This window comes from Schistocerca americana, chromosome 9 (assembly GCF_021461395.2).
Source record: "Schistocerca americana isolate TAMUIC-IGC-003095 chromosome 9, iqSchAmer2.1, whole genome shotgun sequence".
In the NCBI taxonomy this organism is placed as follows: Eukaryota; Metazoa; Arthropoda; class Insecta; order Orthoptera; family Acrididae; genus Schistocerca; species Schistocerca americana.
The window spans coordinates 108276581-108292602 of NC_060127.1; positions in this window are offsets into that span (position 1 = coordinate 108276581).

The following is a 16022-nucleotide window of genomic DNA, read 5'->3' on the forward strand; positions in this document are numbered from 1 at the left end:
TGTAAACACCAATGTTACTTTTACAACTGGGAAAACACACATCATGCCAAGTGAACTTTTTTTCTATGAAATGTAATTAAGACACAATTATTGTAACTTCACATTTCTTGGTTTCACTTATACCTAACATCTAACTGTTCCATAAATATAAATTTGGAAAAATATACTGCCATGTAGTTTGAACAGGGGTGCTTTTGTGTGAATGAAGCACACGTCTGCATTTAATGAATTGTACTAAAAGTTCTTTATAGTTGTAAATAAATCATTACATTTTAAACAGCCCTATTCTTCGGTGCTATTATTGTAGTTGCCACTTATCCAGATCATTTACTATACTTTGTTTTCACAATATCTTTATGCAACTAGAGTATGCCTTAAAATTGTGATGAATGGGTTATGTAGTGGAAACTTGCTGCCATTTAATTATGGTCATGTACAAATAAAAAGGTGAATAATTATCATGTACTCTTTAGGTATGTTGTCTGTTGGGTCATTTGCATAAATGATTCAGCAGAATACAACAGTAGTCACTTGGATCAAGCAACCTATAGCAATTAGAAACTTTGTAGGGATTATAACCATGTAAATATGTAAGATACTATGTAAAGCAGTCTGCATCATGTGATCAGACTATCCAAGGAAGCTGAAGAGAAGTCAGTAGTAGAGGTCCGAACAGGCCTTAAGAGCAGCTCTCGATGAGCCCAGCCTTCTGAGCCTCGCAGGACTATTAGTAGAATACCAGAGAAATATATTTTGCTATTTTTAATATAATGATATGAGTACTGTAAATAAGTATACATATGACGAACACACACATACGTTTGAGATGATCGCAGGGACAAAAACTCAGTAGATCTAGTCTGGGGAAGGTGCCGAGTCGTGCAGTGACTCCCCGTGCCTTCCACGACTGGAGTTAGATTTTTACAAATACTAATCAACTACTTTCGCCACACTAGAATGAAAATATCAGAGCTCGTTTGTGCTGGCTTGATTATAAGATTAAGCTCGAAAATTCAGTAACAGATTGTCTGGAGCTCATGTCCTCACTACTAATGCAATGGCATAAGTAATTTTGAAGTAAATAATGGCTATTCTTCTTCATTTTATTCTTTAGTTATTCTTTTTGTGAGTTACTCCATCTGACATTTGGAAGGGATCTTCACAGTTAGTCGGTAGTGTAAAACAGCAAACTTGTGTAGATTCATTGGAATAACTAGAAAATGAGCCAAGCTTCATCCATTTAGCATGCTCTTGTTCATGGCTGAGTATGTGGGCAGTTTTACCCCCTGACCCCCAAATCCCCATCCCCCTTCTTGTATATCTTATGAAGGAATAAGGCAGATAATGTAGAAAAAAGAATATAGAAGCATTAAATTGCCTTTCCTGTTGCCTTTATATTTGAATACTTAGCACTGAATACTTTAAAAATATCATATAGAGTAAGTTCTTGTATTCCATTAACATATATAGGCCACATATTTGTAACATTAAGATGTGTTATCTATTTGATGTATGCTGTTACAAGTGCATGTATTCTTGCTAGTTGTAGCATATTGATAGTAATCAGACAGCTCACAATGTCTTGATTTCCTTCATTTGATGATTTACAGATTATCTAATTTTATGTATTTGAACAATACTCAGTCATAGAGCTTTGGGGCACAGGGTGGCCTTGCCAGAATTTGTTAGTTATTTCGTTGTGAAGCCACAACAGGTAGACAGTGCAATCTTCAAGTATGGAGTAAAGTCAATGTAATTTTGTACAACATTTCTCAAGAAGTTTTTTAGAATTGTTAGTAGGTGTACTGGTTTAAAATATATTATTCATCAAAACTGCAGTAGAATAAACATTGTTCTACGAAACTCTTAGAAGGTATACAGCAGAAAAGATCAAACCATGACTAAAAGATGCATGATTTAGTTTTCAAATAATCAGTTTTTGTTTAGGTTTTAAGAAAGTTGCTGTCTGCCTCTTTCTAGCTTAAAACTGGCCAACAAGAAAAATAATATCATTCAAAACTGTCATTTCCTTTTTTCTTTTGTTTACCGAGTAGCAATGGAAGAATCTCTTGAATCACAATTCAGGTGTGTTCTAAAATCAAGTTATTAGAACAGTGTGAACATGTTATGTACAAAACAGTGAGTTCTAGTAACAGAGATGGGATGTGGTGCTGTCATTAGAGTAACTGCTTTTGAGTACAGCTTTTTCTTGACCACGTATAACATTGTAGTAGATTCTGTTTATATTGTTCAGCTGTTATAGAGCATAAAGTCCTGTACTAGAGCTTCAACTCTTTGAATTAGGATTTCAGAACTAGGAAACTTTGAAAACTGTTCTTATGATACATCCTGTGTGCCATGGATTGATATTATCTGATTCATTTTAAATTTCATTGCCAGGATCTAATAGTTCACTAGAGTGTGTAAGCTGCGTAAGTGAGTACGTCTTGTAGCCTGTTTTAATGATTATTTTATTTGTCTAATGGACAAAAGAATAATTTAGGAAGGATTGGGTGAGACATTATTTAACAATCATTACACGAGTGTGTAGGACTGGGGTTGGAGGGGAGTGGGTGGACGTGAGGAAAAAAGGAAGCTGCTGCCCTTTTTTTGCAAATGTTAGTCAGTTATGTTCGCTAAGAGAAAAACACACTATCAACTCAGAATAGCAGTCTTGCCTAAGTAAGTGCACCGTAGTAGTTTGCAAACTACTTTTAATCATTTATGTGCTTGTGAGCATTGGACCTTCCTTATTATTACAGAATCAAGCAGTGAACGAAATAACAGCCAAAATTTGAAGAGTCATTCAGAGAAACACATGTTAAATTTCATCTATCATAACCTAACATTATTCACCCAAAATGTGTGTTTCCATTACAACAGTTTAGTCCTGACATGAGTCAGTGTTTTCTTTGCATAATTTTGAGACTGTAATGTGGCCAACCTCTTCCAGTAGATAAATTTAAGAAAACATTTGCTTCAAAAATAAATTATTATAATTTAATGTAAAAGAAGAAATACACTTGATGCTATCACAGTAGGGTTCCTGACAAACCGATCTGAGTTATATAGCCTCCAGGCTCCATCGACCAGGTGATATTGAAAATGAGCATCCTTCCAGCCAAATTCCACTGTAGCTTGAATGGAAGTAAATCTCACAGTTTAACTCATCCAGAAACTTCGTAACATTTATTGTTGGTACGTCTTTGCAGTATGTCTGGCACCTTACTGTTAACAGGGGACATGAATTCTGTACACTGTTCTGGAACAGGACTGTGGTCCACAGGTGTGACCTTGGTGGATTCTTTAATTACTTTTGCTATTTGTCAGAACCATAATATTTATCTGTGCTAATCAAGTTTTTCATTCTTTATGGTGTGTAAGTATCTTCAACTTTTAAAAAATAAAAGTGGAAAACCATATAACACATTTAGAGCTTCGGTTGTAGTTGCATTTGTATGGCAAGCCTTAAAAGAAATGTAGTTATTAATCTCAACTGTTTGTTGCAAATGGTGGTATCTTATATGATAATACCATTTTTTGGCTTGTCACAATATTACTTTTTTCCCCCATTTGCGTGTTCTGTGTGGTTTGGCATTTGACACGTACTTTGGCTGTGATATTTTTTTAAGGAAACATTTGAAAATTAATTTAAATGTTTCCATATAGTAACATTACACGTACTTGGAGTAAGCACACACAGAGTTATGGATCTTAGGCATATCCTTGTGTATTGTAGGACTGGAAGATAGTAACGTGTGCAAACTGTCATTTCAAACCAGTTTCACTGAGTGGTTATAGAAGGCCGCCAAATTACCAGAACTAATGGCTTTGCTCTTATCGATTAACATTAGATAGATATTAGTGCAATAATGATCACAGTGTTACATGTATTTGTCTTGAAACTAAACTTTCTGTGTAAAGTACACCCTGTTTTACATCTCAAAATTTGATGCCAGCACTGTAAATATGTTGTGTTATAGACTTTTATAGCTAGGTGATTATTCAAAAGGAGAATTTTTTTTCTCTTTGGAGTTTGTAAATAAATTTCAGATTTGTATTGCTTTCAAATGCATAGTTATCTTATACTTTATATTAAGTGCAGTTTTGTTAAATAAATATATAAAAGAAAATGCTGGCTACGAAATGACTTGCTTGTAGTGTTTTGTGTGTTTAATGTGATGTAATATTCATGCAGCAATTAGATTTGTGCAGCTTCTGTGTTTGTTTTAAGTTATACAACCAAATTAAATAATTATGAATCCACATTGCTAGTCACAAAAATAAAACATGAGGCTTAAGCTGTTTTGTGACCCTGCAGATTATCTGTCTCTTGTTATGGTTTTGTGTAGTAACAGCAAATGTAAATGTGTTACAGAAATAAATGTGGTTTGTTAATGGAAAATATTTCATTTTTCTGTTTTATCGTATTCAGAAGTCGTATAGCAATATCCCAAGATACCATTAGTGTAAAATTCAGTACTTAATTAATATTTGAATGGCTGAAATATGCTGAAGTTAAGCCACTGTTTGAGAAGGGAGATAAAGAAATAGCATCAAATTTCTGTCCAACAATTTCACTTTTGCCAGCATTCTCAAAAATTTTAGAAAAGGTAATGAGCAGTCGGCTTTATAACCATCTTATCACAAATAACATACTGTCAAAGTCACAGTTCAGATTTCTAAACGGTTCTGATGTTGAGAAGGCTACTTACACTTACAGCGAAAATGTACTTCATTCATTAGACAAAAAATTGCAGGCAACTGGTACATTTTGTGATCTATCAAAGACATTTGATTGTGTAAATCACAAAATCCTTTTAAGTAAATTAGAATATTATGGTGTAACAGGATGGTTCAAATCTTATATCTCTGGCAGGAAACAAAGGGTGTTATTAGGAAAGACATATGTATTAAGCTATCAGGCATCATCCAACTGGGAACTAATTACATGTGGGGTCCCACAATGTTCCATCTTAGAGCCCTTACTTTTTCTTGTGTATATCAATGACCTTTCATCAGTAACACTACCAGATGCCAAGTTTGTTTTGTTTGCAATAAATAGCAAATCAAGTGTAGTCTGAGAAGGATCGGCTAGTAAAATATTTGTGGGCATTAATTGCTGGGTCCTAGCCAATTCTTTGTCACTAAACTTTGAAAAAAACACACTGCATGCAGTTCAAAATTTGTAAGGGGTGTCCCAAGAGTATATGGCTTACATATGATGACAAGCAGATAGAAGAAGTGGACAGTGTTAAATACTTGGGATTACACCTTGATAATAAATTTAACGAGCAAGAGCACACCACAGAACTGCTGATGCGTCCAAACAAATCTCTATTTGGAATGCGACTTCTGTCAGACATAGGGGATATAAAAATGAAAGAGCTGGCACACTATGCTTACTTTCACTCCATAATGTCATACGGGATTTATCCGGGCACAAAAACGTGCAGTAAGAGTTATATGTGGTGTGAACTCAAGAATATACAGCAGAGGCCTGTTTTAGGGAACTAGGGATACTAACTACTGCTTCCCAATATATTTATTCCTTAATGAAATTTAATCAATAGTAGAAATAAGAATAATATTCACAATGATTTAAAGTCACTTACTCTTGTACAAAAAGGTGTGCATTATTCAGGAACACACATTTTCAATAACTTGCCAGTAGCCATAGAAAGCTGAACAACTAATGACATTCAATTTAAGAGAAGCCTAAACGATTTATTGGTGGCCAACTCCTCCTACTCCATTGATGAATTTCTCAGTAGAACCAAATGATTTGTGTGTCTAACGTCTGACTATTTCAGTGCAGTAATGTGTTCATTGTAAATAACTATTGTAGTAGTTCTATTATATGTTTATTACCTTATAAATAAATAAAAACTTTTTTATTTTAAATTCATTGTGTTAATATGATCTATGGTCATTCTACTTGGGAACTGTGGAAGGTACATTAGCTTATTTGTTTTAGTTGTAAATATTTGTCATGTATTATTGTTTTTCTGACATGTTCTACATACTGGAGGACCTCCTCACTATGGATCAATTGGAATAAAAGTAAGTGTTAGTAGATAGGTGTTTTGTTTCATCTAGGTGGGTGCCTATTGCTGATGTGCGGTGTTTTTTTAGTGCTGAAATCTGGTCCTTGGATCTAATCTCAAATGATCTACCTGTCTGGCCTATGTAGAAACAGTCAAGGTCCAAACATTCAATTTCATATTCACATTTATATTTACGTACAGTTTCTGTCAAAGACTTTGACTGAGGCACGTACTGAAATAATGTTTTGTTTTCTCTACTCGATAGTTCATTGGTTACCCCAAAGTCATAACACAACATGCATGTCGTATTTATCCAGATAAATCCACATGATGAAGGAGGTTTAAACCTTATCCAAAAACAGCACAGTTCACATTTAGCACACTCCTTCAGTACTACTGTGACAGATCAGTGAAGTCGGTTCAAAATTACTATTATCTCGTCTAACAGTCACTCACTTCGATGACAACAACCTTATACATTTTTGGCAATCTCAACACAGTTCAGGCCGAATATTATTAATTAGAGGTACTGTAATTGCACAAGAGTTTTTATACATTAAAGTTCATGAGTCCCACGGCTGCTGGTGTGTGTATTGTCACTTACAGGATATACACAATTATGGAGAGAGTCAACACCACACACCTGTTTGACATAGATGTTACTCATTCACTTTCAAATTGTAAACTAGACAGTTTCCTAAGTGAGACAGTGTTATAACAATTAATGTAGGAAAAAAACTTGTTTTGAAAATTACGTAATGCTTTAAAATTTGGCTAGGTTGGAATTTACTATGTGTGGTTGTTTTTTTTTTAACAGCAAGAATCAATATGATTTTGGCTAAAAGAAAATGTTGCTAGTTACAAATGCAGAAGAAAACTAGTGTTCATGTAATGTGAATCCACTTATTTATATGCATGGGTGCCATGTTGCACGTAACAGTAAATTGTATGAAATTATTAGTTAGTGAGTTAATCAATTAATACTGTATGTCATTTTGTACAGAAAAATTATGTAACAAGTTGCAGTCAAAGTCCAGAATTTAACAGTGATTTTGATGAAATCTGCAATGAAAAACGGCACTGATTCAAATCTTAAAATTTAATTATTGCAGAAGACAATTAGTTTTCAGTAATTTAAAATACTTTACTGGAAAATCAGAATGTTTAACTTCCAAATGGGGTAAGTCACCCTTCTCAAATATAAGTGTTATCTCATAGGCTTTTGCAAGTAGCGATCAATAGTGCTAACATAATTAAGTGTAACTTTTAATCAACAGTGCCGTAATGAAGATTAATTACACAAATGGAATCAGAATACTTAAAACAATAATCTGCACTTAACTTCTAGAGCAATCCAGTCTAAATCTGCCAGGAAGTTTAATATCAGTGCACACTCCACTGCAGAGTGAAAATTCATTCCAAAATCCAGCCTAAATAAAAACTTGAGGTTTTTAGGTAAGTGCTATATGTCATTAGGTAAACATATTGAAAAAAGATGTAATTTAGTGGCAAACATTTGGTTATTCATAACATTTGCTGTTAAAATAACAGTTGGACAGAATCCACCCACTTTGTCACATGTTGCTCGTACGGTTGATGAACTGCTGTACTGGCTCACCATCTTAAGCCAAATTAAAAAATTTATCATCTTCCTAATGAAACAAGGGGTACGGGTTCTGCAGAGGGATTGTATTCAGTTCATGTTCTTCACATTCCTCCATGAAAAGGTATCTGTTTACTGTGAGTTTAAATGACCTTTTTTTCCCTTTAAGTTGTCTATCTGTTTAACTCATTTGGTGCCATCTCTGCTCGTCTCACGCTAACCGATTAATCTTTGTATGAGTAGAATGAATTTTCACTCTGCAGCAGAGTGTGTACCAATCCGACTTCCCGGCAAATTAAAATGGTGCACTGGCTGGGACTCAAACCTGCCACCTTTGCCTTTTGGTGGATAAGTGCCTTACCAACTGAGCTATCCCAGCTGGCCCCATTACCCACACTCACAGTACAATACCTCCTACCTTTCGAACTTCACAGAATTTCTTCTTCCTGTTAGAATTGCTCATTTGCTCCATTTTGCAGGAAACGTTAGTGCGTCCAGTTGCAGTAGTCGTGTAGACTTCTCATCGTCACGGCATGTTATGGTGTTACTTGGGGTACACCACCTGGAAGGATGTCTACTCAGACTTAAATCCAGGTCACCTTCACGGAAAATTGCTGAAGGACTATGAGACATCGACTCGGAAGACAGATTTGAAAGAACTGTGGGCTTTTAAGCGAACAAAGAACCAAAATTTAGCAGACGACCCCAACGAGGTGATCTCTGGATTCGACCTCCCGTGAAAATTGTGGACAACTCTGAACCGTGTTACAAGGAGTGTTGTTACGTGTAAACAACTAGTGAGCAAATGGGCCATTTCGGACAGTCCCGAATATGAGTGCACATTTACTTGCATGTGAAGTGCGTGGCTATGAGGGTGATCTGAAGGACATACACACTCCCCAACACAGCCGTAGAGTGACTTAAGAATATTTGTATGTTGCACAGTATCATAAGCTAGGAGGATATTTTAGTTAATACATTATGTGAAGAACACCTTTGTAAATACAGAATGAGTAAATAAATAAAATAATGGAATTCTTCTGCTTACCTTGTGGGACTAGCATTCCTGCAAGAATAGCTGTTGTGGAGACAACGTAGCCACATCCCAGGGTACTGTTTCTTGTGATGTATGTAGAACATCCCTGAAGTTTGGGAGATAGGGAACAAGGCTGTGAGGGAGGGTCATGAGTTGCGCTCGGATAGCTCTGTTGCTAGAGCACTTGCCTGCGAAGGTAAAGGTCCCAGGTTTGAGTCCCTGCACACAGTTTTAATCTGACAGGAAACTTCTTATGAAAGTGCTAAACTAACATCCCCCTATAATCTCTTCTGCATATTCTAGTATTCGTCTGTCTCTACAGTTTACTTCCCCAACCGATCCTTTTAACAACAACGTAAATTTTCACAAATTCTTTAGCAGCTCTCCCACTAACTTGACCATTCTTCATGTGGGTTTTCCATTGACTTCTTTCCTCACTTAAACTTTCTTGGAACTACTTCATTATACACTATGTGATCAAAAGTATCCGGACACCTGGCTGTAAATGACTTACAAGTTCGTGTCACCCTCCATCTGTAATACTGGAATTCGATATGGTGCTGGCCCACCATTAGCCTCGATGACAGCTTCCACTCTCGCAGGCATATGTTCAGTCAGGTGCTGGAAGATTTCTTGGGGAATGGCAGCCCAGTCTTCACGGAGAGGTATCGATGTCGGTCGGTGAGGCCTAGCACGAAATCGGCGTCCCAAAACATCCCACACAGGTGTTTTCTATAGGATTCAGGTCAGGACTCTGTGCAAGCCAATCCATTGCAGGGATGTTATTGTCGTGTAACAACTCTGCCACAGGCCATCGGCAAAACAACAAGGGTGCAATCCCCCTCCATGAAAAACACCACCACCTCTGAATTTTACTGTGGGCATTAGACAGCTGGCAGATGATGTTCACCAGGCATTCACGATACCCACACCCTGCCATTGGATCACCACATTGTGTACCGTGATTCGTCACTCCACATGTTTTTCCACTGTTTAATCGTCCAATGTTTATGCTCCTTACACCAAGCGAGGCGTCGTTTGGCATTTACCGGCATGATGTGTGGCTTATGGACAACCACTCGACCGTGAAATCAAAGTTTTCTCTCCTCCCGCCTAACGGTCATAGTACTTGCAGTGGATCTTGATGCATTTTGGAATTCCTATGTGATGGTCTGGATAGATGTCTGCCTATTACACATTACAATCCTCTTCAACTGTCAGCGGTCTCTGTCAGTCAACAGACGAGGGCGACCTGTACGCTTTTGTGCTGTACGTGTTCCTTCATGTTTCCACTTCACTATCACATCGGAAACAGTGGACCTAGGGATGTTTAGGAGTGTGGAAATCTCACGTACAGATGTATGACACAAGTGACACCCAATCACTTGAATACGTTCCGAAAAAAAGTCCGTGATTTCCGCGGAGTGCCCCATTCTGCTCTCTCACGATGTCTAATGACTATAGAGGTCGCTGGCATGGAGTACCCTGACAGTAGTTGGCAGCACAATGCACCTAATATGAAAAATATATGTTTTTGGGGGTGTCCGGATACTTTTGATCACACAGTGTAACTTCTAGTGCACTCCTTTGGGATAGTGACAAATTGAGAAATGGAAGAAGAGTAAGGTAATTTTTAAATTTTCTAAATGATATTAATCCTAATATAAAGTTCCCTATCAAAAAAGAGAAAGAAGCTCAAATTTCATTTTTGGATGTTGTTGTTGTTTTGATGCAACACTTTCAGAAAAGAATTCCTATTTGTCTCTACTCCAACTGTCATTAGTTATTTTGCTGCCCAAATAGCAAAACTCATCTACTTCTTTCCTAATCTAATTCCTTCAAGATCACCTGCTTTAATTCAACTACATTCTGTTCCCCTTGTTTTGCTTTTGTTGGTGCTCATCTTATATCCCCCGTTCAAGACACTGTCCATTCTGTTCGACTGCTCTTCCAAGTCCTTGGGTGTGTCTGACAGAATTATTGCCTTGGCAGACCTCAAAATTTTTATTTCTTCTCTGTGGACTTTAATTCCTATTCCCAATCTTTTCTTTGGTTTCCTTTACTGCTTGTTCAGCGTACAGACTGAATAACATTGACAATAGGCTACAACCCTGTCTCACTCCCTTCTCAACCACTGCTTCCCTTTCATGCCCTTCGACTCTTATTTGCCACCTGGTTATTCCATAAGTTGTAAATGTCTTTTGCTCCATGTATTTTACTCCTGCAATAATCAGAATTTCAAAGAAAGTATTCCAGTCAACCACTTCCATGTATTCTGGTCGTCACATTGCTACAGTGATTTGTTGATATTTTTCTAGTGATGCCCAACAGTTGGCAGCACTTGTACATGATAAAAAAACTGAACATTCATAAATGTGTACATGAGGTTTCCAATGGGGAAGAATATTTCTATTCCAACTCAGAGACTGTAAAATTTAATGTACACAATTGTAGCCAGTGGGTATGAAAGGGTTAACCTATTTTCTACTATTAATTTTCTTGGATTTACCAGTGCTTAAAAAACTTGATGGAATCTTAGCTCCTAAGGCAATTCACACTGACAGATGACTTCACAAAAATTCCCAATACCACCAGAAATAATTAGGTGGACTGGGCTAATAGAATATGTGGACCACAGTACTTGAAGGAAGAGCTCGATCAGTTAAGTGCTTTTAAGGAGAAATGGTTACTCTACAGTGAGATAAATAGGTCACTGTATCTTAAAATATCTTGAGCTTCTAATGATAAATAACCAACTAAAGGGAAACCACCCTCCCATTTGTAAAAAAACAGTCTCAAAAAGCATAAGCAGAATACCAAGAAGTCGTGGCATTGACACAGCGTTTAAACCAACAAGAAAGGTGCGTGAATATTTGAGCACTACGAAGGACCTATGCCCGCTGCTTACCACAGCGAGACTATATAAAATCCTTTGCACATGAGGTCAAGCATACTCAGGTACTACAAGAGAAAGCATTTAACTCCCAGTTTTTTTATGAACATGAGAGCAATTGTCATCTGGGAAAGACAGATAAATCGTGCAGTGGAACCAGGGAAGCACTAAATTCCTTTCACCAGTACTATGTTTTTATAGAGATACAATCATTAATATGCTAGGGTGTATAGAGAATACATAGAAATTAAAAAGCACACAAACAACTTTAACAGAAAAAAGATGGACTGTAGTTAGACAAGCTGTGGGCCATAGTATTAAACAAAGCAAACACAAATCGGTACAACTCTGCTGTCTTAGGCAGTGGCCTGATGACTTAACAGCCAGATTATTGTGCACATATGTATAAACAGTTCCTCTTGCTGACTTTATTTTAGTCTGAAACTGATATCTGAGTATTTGTAACCTTTGAGGACGTGTCTCAACATGGAGATAAAATATGCTTCAGACCACAGCCTAATGCCAATAAAGCAAAAATCATCAGAAATCAAAGAAAATTGTATAAATTGACAATAAAATCACAGAATTGGTTGAATTTTTGTATTTAAAGCCTTACAGTAATTTCACGTGGCTCATGGCCTGGTGAAACCAACAATACGGTTGTTGCATTAGGGCTGCAGTCAACTTGCCAACTGAGCTGCCCACAGTTTTATGAGATGATGAATTGAATGTGGAAGAACAAACATACATACAACCAATTCTAGTAACATGTCCAATGCTGGCCCATCAACATATAAAAAAACTTTGATACTGTACTGGTAATAATTTATCTCATTCAACCTCAGTTTTCTTAATAGGTTTAATGAGGATTTTTGGCTCTCCTTATGCCACTTTGAAAAAGTGGCATTTCCTCCTCCTGCTTTTCAAATCAGACTATATAAGACATTTTTACAGAGCAGCCTAGGGAGAGCTTCAGTAATATTGCACAATATTACTGTACAAAAATATTAACCATCTAGGTGTTGCCTGCTTGATAGTAATGCATCAGTCACTTTTTCTTATATGCACAGTAAATCACTTTGTAGTCACCTAGGAAAAAATTATGTTTGTATTTTAAAACCTGTGTACAACATATTAAAATATAAAATTTGTTATTTCTTGATACCTGTATAAAGCAGAGTGGGATAAAAAAGCAAAATTTCTTGATGAAATTTATAATTTCCGAGACTTGTGCTGATGCACTGGATTGGGAATGTACTGAAAGTGCTACATAACAGTTGTAGTCTCTACTTAATTACTTAAAGGGCCCTCACATGCTCAATATTGAGTACTGGTACTGAACAACAATATTGAACATCTGATAGCAGTATTGGCAGTTTGTGCAATATACTCGAAGAGATGGCAGAACTTTAAAAATGTTGATGCCCACTCAATATACTGCACTGTGTGGGCAGCATTGCCCGATAAATGGCAGTTTCTACCAAGACCGAGAGAAATTCAGTTTGCTCCCAACAAATTTCCATTAAGAACTGAAAAAAGCATATTGTAAAAGATCAGGGAGTATGCTGAGGATGCATATTAAAGCACTATGTGGTGGTTTGAGAAATGAAATTCCCGGATGTTTAGGAAATGCCAGATACCTTGTTGTCCAAAATAGTAGAGGAAACTGAAGATCACGGTGTCATGATACGAGGGTGGTTTAAAAAGTACTTGGAGTCACCACGAGAGGTCAGCACTAGCCAATGAGTTGTTCACATGACATTCATTGGATTGTTGCCTGTACACATATGCTACGTCAGTTCTCTCGGAAGAGAACTGTGGCGGTGACGTGGTTCTGTCGGTGTTCCCGCGTATTCATTTGCGAAGATGGAAAAAATCAAGATTCACGCAGTGATTAAGTACTTCATAAAGAAAGGTATGAAAGCAAAGGACATTCGTGCTGATTTCCAGAATACACTGGGGGACTCTGCTCCTCCATATTCAACTGTTTGCAAGTAGACAAATGAATTTAAATTTGGTCAGTAAAGCTTAGATGATGATCCACACAGTGGTTGGCCAAGATGTGTCACTACTCCAGAAATCATTGCACAAGTGAACAAAATGGTCACGGAGGATCGCCGATGTAATCTGAAAGGGTATATCACATTTTAACTGAATAATTAGATATGAAAAAATTATCTGCTAGATGGGTGCCACGACTCTTGATGCTGGATCAGAAACGCATGCCGTCGCCGTGACAAAGTTACACGAGCTGCGGTATGAATTGTTGCCACACCAGCCTTATTCACCTGATATTGTTCCGTCAGGCTTCCATCTCTTCCAAAAACTGAAAATTTTTCTTGGTGGGCAAAGATTGACTTCAAACGAAGAATTGATAACCGGTGTTGACAACTATTTTGCAGGCCTCATTTTCGAGATGGGATCAAGGCACCACAACATCGCTGGGCCAAGTGCATTAATCTACAAGGAGACTACATTGAAAAATAAAAAAAAAGTTTCTGTGATGTAAGTACTTTTTTTCTATTCCATTCCAAGAACTTTTCAAACCACCCTTGTAGTAAGCAGAAATGTTTATTTTACATGCAGCAATCTTCAGGAGGAAGAGATTAGTATTTAATGTCGCATCATCATTAGAGACAGCATGAGCTCAGATTAGGGAAGGATGGGGAATGAAATTGGCTGCGCCCTTTCAAAGGAACCATCCGGGCAATTGCCTGAACCATTTAGGGAAATCGTGGAAAATCTAAATCAGGATGGCCGGATGCGGGTTAGAATTGTTGTCCTCCCAAATGTGAGTTCAGTGTACTAACTACTCATTTGATCAGTCTTCAGAATTGGCATCTAAGATGAGGTCAGCTGCCCAAGGAGTATGTTCAAGTCAGGATGGATTAAGGGGGATAAGTGGGCATCCAGGACTGATTCTGTTCACTCTAGCATATGTAACGAAAAAGAGAGTTGCCTATAAATGGAGATTTATTCACCTCCACCTGTTCTATGGGCTACATCTACATCTTCAAGGATACTCTGGAAATCACATTTAAGTTTCTGGCAGAGGGTTCATCGAGCCACCTTCACAACAACACTCTATTATTCCAATCCCGTACAGGGCGCGGAAAAAATGAACATCTGTACCTTTCTGTGTGAGCTCTTCTTTCCCTTACTTTATTATGATGATCATTTCTCGCTAAGTAGGTTGGCATCAACAAAATATTTTCACATTTGGAGGAGAAAGTTGGTGATTGAAATTTTGTGAGAAGATTCTGCCATAATTCAAAACACCTTTATTTTAATGATGTCCATCCCAAATCCTGTATCATTTCAGTGAGACTCTCTCCCCTATTTCACAATAATACAAAACGTGCTGCTTTTCCTTGAACTTTCTCTATGTACTCCGTCAGTCCTATCTGGTAAGAACCCCACACCGTGCAGCAGTACTCTAAAAGAGGACAGACGAGTGTAGTGTAGGCAGTCTCTTTGGTTGATCTGTTACATTTTATAAGTGTCCTGCCAGTAAAATGCAGTCTTTGGTTAGCCTTCCCCACAAAATTCCTTTTAGCACTCATGTGGATGACTTCACACTTTTCATTATTTCGTGTCAATTGCCAATTTTTTCACCATACAGATATCTGTTCTGAATCATTCTGCTATTTGTTTTGATCCTCTGATGACTTTATTAGTCGATAAATGACAGCATCATCTGCAAACAACCTAAGATGGCTGCTCAGATTGTCTCCTAAATCATTTATAGAGATAAGGAACAGCAAAGGGCCTATAACACTACCTTGGGGAATGCCAGAAATCACTTCTGTTTTACTCAATAATTTTCTGTCAGTTACTATGAACTGTGACCTCTCTGACAAAAGATCACGAATCCAGTCACATAACTGAGACGATATCTGCTACGACCGCAGAGGAACCGCACATAGTGGAGGAGAGCATTTCGCCCCCAACAGGAGGAGCAGGCGGACATGTCCGTAGGGTAAGAGGACTGGAAAACAAGAGAGTGATCCACTGCTGCAGCCAATGTCTCACCGGCCAACCCACACACCCCACATGACCGATCTCTGCTCTCCCACCAATTGACTTTGAACCTTCCGAAAGCAGTACTTGCTCCGCAGCCCCACAGATAGCGTCCCTAGCTCAGCAGAACTGAGTCTGGGATCCATCCCCAGTGCTGTGGAGCTGCTTACATAACCTGCATCACGCCACTGGGGCACAGTGGTAGTTGCAAAAAAAATATTGCCAAGTTTGAACAACAAAGTAATGCTCTTTTTTTTTTACCCTTAACAACACTTTGAGCTGCACAAGCATACTTTTTTTACTTGCTGCAATTGTCACACTTTCAATCAGTGCCGTAAAATGGGCTAACTTGAAATGGTGAGGTTCCTTGAAACACCTTGTGTCAGGCCTTGTTTCTACACGGTTGGCAATGCTGAATTGCAA